Source organism: Cricetulus griseus, chromosome X (genome assembly GCF_003668045.3).
Source record: "Cricetulus griseus strain 17A/GY chromosome X, alternate assembly CriGri-PICRH-1.0, whole genome shotgun sequence".
NCBI classification, from domain to species: Eukaryota; Metazoa; Chordata; class Mammalia; order Rodentia; family Cricetidae; genus Cricetulus; species Cricetulus griseus.
In genome coordinates this window covers 13,565,786-13,572,187 of record NC_048604.1, presented here as the reverse complement: position 1 = coordinate 13,572,187, position 6,402 = coordinate 13,565,786, and positions in this window count along the sequence as shown.

Sequence of the window (6,402 nt, the reverse complement as noted above, 5' to 3'; positions counted from 1 at the left end):
AAATAGGTACTGTGTAATTATTAAAGGAAAAGCTATAAAGACTAGGCTAGCAGCAGCATTTTTTAAATGCATCTCTGTTGACATCTTGAATAGTTGCATGAGTTCTGGATTGTCTACCTCTGCTTTGTTCATTACTGAAATATAAGAACTACCACCTTCTTAGTTTCTGTCAAACAGGCTTTCTCATACATTCAGAACAGTATAAAGAATTTTCCTTGGATATATTATATACCAGGTAACTGTTGACGTTATCCTAGCAGATTTTAAACAGACAGCAGGTTGACAGGTATTCAAAAGAACCACTAGTGATATATACAGAAAAAGCAAGGAATCATGCTTGGAGAAGCATCAGCCAGAAATTTTCTTATTTCTCTGTTGTTGTCCCTCTGTTTAGTAAACTCACTGAGCCATGGGACAGTATTTTGTATTCAGATGTCTTTTCAGTTTAGCCTCCATTCTAGTTATTTCATGGCTCTGTCTGGCTTTCTTTCTTGGACAAATGTCAAAAATGCTGCCATCTGTACAGCTGTTTTTGGTAGCTATGTATATCCTGGCATCTTCTACTGTAATTTTATTGATATTATGGTTCTCCACTGACAAAGGACACTTGAAGAGACCTGTTTCACCTATTCTTTAAGATTTATTCTAACTTGAAACAGTTGCCCTTCTCAATGGACCTGTGATGATTGGCTATTTCTGTGATATATTCAATGTATTACTTGAATATTTTCATTTTTACAAATTCAAACATGTATGTAATGCATTTTGGTCATATGTACCCTCCATTGCCCCTCTCATCCCCTACCCACTCCCGATGAACCCCTTTTTCCAATAAGTCCAACTACTGCTTTTATGTCTTTAAAAAATTTTTGTCTCCTTTTCTGGTCCCTAATATTTACAAAGAACACCCGGAAGCATCTACTATGCAAATAGTACACTAATTGATATCTAGAAGTGAAACAGATTCTTTGTCGTATTTTAAATTCATTTGCTTATCTAATTTTGTATATTTTTAAAAGGTAGGAAATTTTGCTGACATCTCATATAGAGTTCTTGAAGTTTGTGTCAAGTTTAATTAGTGTCACTTGAATAAATATTATTGGATGATTATTTACATGGTCAACAAACTAGTGGATATATAGAGCCAAACAAAATGTCCTTCTTATGTCTGTTAATTGACAATGGGTCTTCAAGGAGGGGTAGGGCCTCCCGATCTTTCCCCCATTCATGGTGGAAGGTACACAGCTGCTGTGATTTTTATGGTGAAACTGATATGAAGGCTGCTGGAGGGAAAAAATCATCAGTGGTCTCAACTACTTTTGGACCCTGCATGCTACGAGATTAATTTGCTAAGCAAGATGCATTCATTAATGCAATAGTGGCTCAATTGTTATAGGGAAACTAACAGCTTTCTGACTAGATTTGAGATCTAGTCTAGAAAGGGTAATTCATGTACAATATTGAGGTACTATAAATTCATGTACTACAGTCAGGCGCTATAAATTCATGTACTATATTCAGGTACTATAATTTTGGTCAAAAATTCATGACTGGGGAAGTCATAGATTCTGCATGGGGGCAACTTACTACTGTTGAGTTGGTCATGATTCTTGAAAAATATTTATTTCTTTGGGAATGTCATGCATATATACAGTGTGCTACGATCTTTCCACTTCTATTTCCCTCCAATGTCATCCAGGACCTGTCTCCCTCCCAACTTCATGCCCCTTTGATTGCCATTTATTATTATTATGATTATTATTATTATTAGTAGTAGCAGTAGTAGTGGTATGTTCCCAGTTAGTGTTGACCATGTGTGAATGGGTGTGGGGCCATCCATTGGGCAACCTACTAGTAGCCCCATCCCCAAAGAAAGTGAGTCTCCCTCCATCAGCAACCAACAACTTTCAGTATCTTCTCATCTATTGGTAGGGTGTCTGGGGCCCTGCCCCTATCTATGCTGGGAATTTTTATTGACTTGATCTTGGACAAGTCTTCTGTAGGCACCCACAGCTGCTGTGAGTTGATATGTAAATCAACTATGTCATGTTCAGAGTTTCACAGCTTTGCTCTCCATTCTCTGCTTTTTACATTTTTTCCACCCACATTTCTGCAATGTTCTGTAAGCCTTGGATGGAGGAGATTGTTATGGATAAACCATCTATGGCTTCCGCACTCACGGCAATTATCAGTGTCTGCATTAACTGCTACCAGAGGAATAAAAAAAAAAAACTTCTCTAACAAAAGCTGAGAGCAGCACAAATCTATGAATATAAATATAAATATTAATAAGGTAGTTCAACACCATGTCTGTTTATTGAAATAAGACCAATAAGTTTCCCTTAAGGGGCTATGATGTCCCACAGCAGTGGGATTTTGACTAGGTTTACAGTACCAGATATGGAATCCCTCTCATGGATCAGACCTCATATCCAAGGAGAAAGTAGTTGGTTATTCCTCACCCCATAAAATAGGATGTCACTATTGCACCAGTGAGCACAATTTACCCGACAGTTTATTGTTGTAGCATGCAGGATCTAGTGCTAGGTAAGACCATTGATATGTTTTCATGCCTGGAAGGCTGCATAATACCTATTAACATTATGAAAGCTAGCCCTTATAAAAGTTAGTTTCCTGGTTAATTTAATATTCGTTTCTTGAGGTTCTGAAACTAACGTGAGTGGTTTCCTAAGGAGTAGAGTCTTACAGTTTACTTATGATGGTCAAACATGAGAGATAACAATAGCCTGTGTTGTTCTGGGTGCTTCTGTGGTCTCCTTGACTTGTAGTGAGTTATCCGTGCTTGGGAGTTATATTTTCATTAAAGAACTCATGTCTTCTAGGAGCTGTATTGTCCAACAACGCCAGGCGGATATAATCATCTGATTATTATTTTTATGGCTTTTCAGAAAAAAATGAGATACACTGATGGGGGAAATAGTTCTATGTATGTTTATCTTATTGATTGTTAAATAAAGTACTTGCTTGGCCAATGAGACAGCAAGTTAGGCTGGACTAGGAGTCAAAGAGGATTCTGGGAAATGTAGTAGAGAAATGGTGTTCCAGGCAGGAAATGACATAGCAAGAAGACTCATATTTAAGAAGAGGAAAAAGGAAGTATTGCTCTCTTTTCCCGTTCCTGCTCCAGCGGCTGGATGTGATTCACCAGCAAGGAGGGATGCCAATAAGGCGTCCGATAAGATAAGTCTTATAAAATATATAGATGTATGATAATTGAGACTGAGCTAACAGATGAGAATCCTGGTCATTGGCCAAGCAGCATTGTACCTAATACAAGTTTCTGTGTATTCATTTGGGCCTAACTCGGGCAGGCGGCTGGCGTAAAGCTCACACGTGGCGGTAGGGCTTGGCAGCTTTTGGTGGAAAGATTTATTGTAACAATACACTGATTTGCCCTTTACTTATTTTTATTGTACTTTTTTATTATTTAAAACAATTTTTAAAATGTAAGTATATTTTGGCCATACTCTTTCCCTCTCCCAAATCCTTCCAGATCATCTCCCCCTTAACCTATTCAATTTTAAGTTTCCTCAAAAACTCAATACAACAACGATACCTTCTAAAGCCAAGAAAACAAAATAAAACAAGAGACCCAGATAAAAAAAATGTAAGAAGGAATTTTCCTAGAGGTATTTGGAGCTGGTTTTCCAAATCAATGAAACCTCGAGTTAGTAATAACACCTCTAGTAGCATGGAGAGCACTGGATTCCTTGGTGTTCACTATTTAAAGAACTTAGCAAGATAAATGCATTTGATGATCCTGATTCACTTCTTGTGAGGAAAAAGAAATCTAGTGACTCTTCAATAAACCTTAGCCTATTTGCAAAAATAAGAAAAGTAGTGATGCTGGCTGGTTGTGTCTATCATCTCTGGATGAAATGTGAAATGAGCTCAGTGATAGAATAAACTGGCCTCAGGAGCACAGGAACAATCTAAAGGATTTTAGGAATTTTCTCTCTATCACATATCCTTTCTGCTCCTCATGGAGGGTGAGGCCTGGGGAGCAGAAAGGATATGTGATAGGTAGGATTTTAGTTGGGGGGTGGTAAGGGATGAGGGGAGGGAGTGGGAACTGGGATTGACAGGTAAAACAATCTTGTTTTCTAATTCAAATAAAAAAGAAAATTAAAAATTATATTGAAAAAAAGAATTTTCTCTCCAGCAGCCATAGAGCTCAAGCAGACAAAGATCAAACCCAAGCCATCATCATGTAATTGGGTGACTTACAATTAACATTTAAATAACGTCATTGGAGAATGTCAGCACCACCACTTCACTAATCCTCAATGATTATTTTGGTTTTTGTTGTTTGTTTCTGAGTATAGGTATTGGTATGAATAATAATATGTTCAGGGTGGCCTGTAACTTCCATCTACTGACTCATCCTCTTAAATGATGGGATTACAAGTATGTGTCATCACACTAGGTTCACTGTATAAGTTTTCATTTTAGATTTTATTTTTAATTTTAATTATGTGTATATGTGCACATGTGTACATGTGTGCTTGCAGAGGCCAGGGGCATCAGATACTTTTTGAGAGGAAGTTGCAAGTATTTGTGAGCCACCCTATGTGGGTTCTGGGAACTAAACTCCAGTCCTCAGGAAGAACAGTATACTCTTAACCTCTGAGCTAGGTCTCCAGCCACCTCACTGTGCATGCTTCTAAGAGCCAGTGTTTTTATTTCTCTCTCCAACATAGCTAGGAATGAAATCACTCTATCATAATTTCACATTTAACTTTTTGAGGAACTGAGCCTATTTTTCAAAGGAAGTACAACAGTTTACATTCCTACCAGCAGTATACAAGGATTTCATAGTTTTCATATCCTTGGAAATATGCTCTTTATATTTTTATCTACTCATTTCAGTGGATGTGTTCATGGATGTCTGATTATGATTATGATTTGCATTATTCAAATGACTCATGATGTTGCATATCTTTTCTTGTGCTTAATGACCATTCTTCTATAGACCAGGGTAAAATGTCTATTCAAATGATTTGATTGCACCTATGTGGGCCATTGCCTGTTTATTGTTGAGGGGTAAGTGTTATTCATTCTAGATATAAGTCTCTTACCATATACACATGGCTTGTAAAATTTTCTTTTATTGTATAGGCTTCCTATTTCTTTTTTTTAATGAATTTTAGATCATGGAAGTTTTTTTCTCAATTTTGATAAAACCAAGTTTATTCATTTTCATAGTTAATGTCCCATTTCAGAAGTCTGAGACTAGAATTTCAAAAATTATTCACTGTGGAAAAACAGGCTATATGCTGGACTTGACAGGACAGTGGTATACTTTAATGCATAGTTGTTTTGACAGCAATCCCAAGACTTGCTCACAATCAAGCCACCAAATGCAAGCATGGATAGGAGAAGGTCACATGGGGCACTATTGGTAATTTATGGCTGCTGTGTGAGGGAAAGTCAGTCCTGACAGGCCCCATAGATGTCCTACACCCATGTACATATTTGCAACATTAAGTGGTTTCAGTGGTTTTCTTTTTTCCTTCCTTCCTTCCTTCCTTCTTTCCTTCCTTCCTTCCTTCCTTCCTTTTTAGGTACAGGAAGTTGGGAGGGAAAATTGGCGGGGTTATGGGAAAAGTTAGGAGTGAGGAAATAGGGAGTTTGTTTGGTCAAAACAAATTATATACATGCATTAAGTTATTAGACAAATAAATAAATGATAAATAGTTTATGCCTAGGTTTCTTCTAAAAATTTTAAAGTGTCAGGTTCTGAAATTAAGTGTAGACATGAATAATCCACATTTGTGGTCATTTTTCTGTGTGATATAAACAAGTTACCTAACATTTTGTGTTCATTTTGGCTGTCTATGCTCATGGAATTTTTTCTCTCATGATTTTCAGGATAAATTCTTACATTTTTAATATAAAATCAGCATCTTAGATTTTCATAGATATTGCATCAGGGCATGGCTCATTTTGGAGAATGTGATTGCTGGTTTTATATATTAGCTTAATTTTTATTCAATCAAGGACCAATATCACTGTTAGTATTGTAGATGGGGTTAGCATCTACAATTATGTTAAGTAAAAATTCTTTTTGATAATGTGAGTGGGTGTTATGAATTAAGGTGGTGGGCTCCTAGAGTAAAGCAAATTTCCCAGGGATTTGGTGTGAATTCCTGATTGAATTTCTAGTCTGCCTCCATAGCCAAGGGAGCTGACTCCATGTAATAAATAAGCAAATAAAATAGTCTTCATAACAAATTCTCTCCCTTCTTCTTCCTCTTATGTTCCTTATTGATTCTCATTTTCTGTAAAAATCCCCACCCATAGAGATAATACATGCTAACTTTAAAGTATATGAGGTCTTTTCAATAGAGATGCACAGACTAACTTTATATTTTATTATAT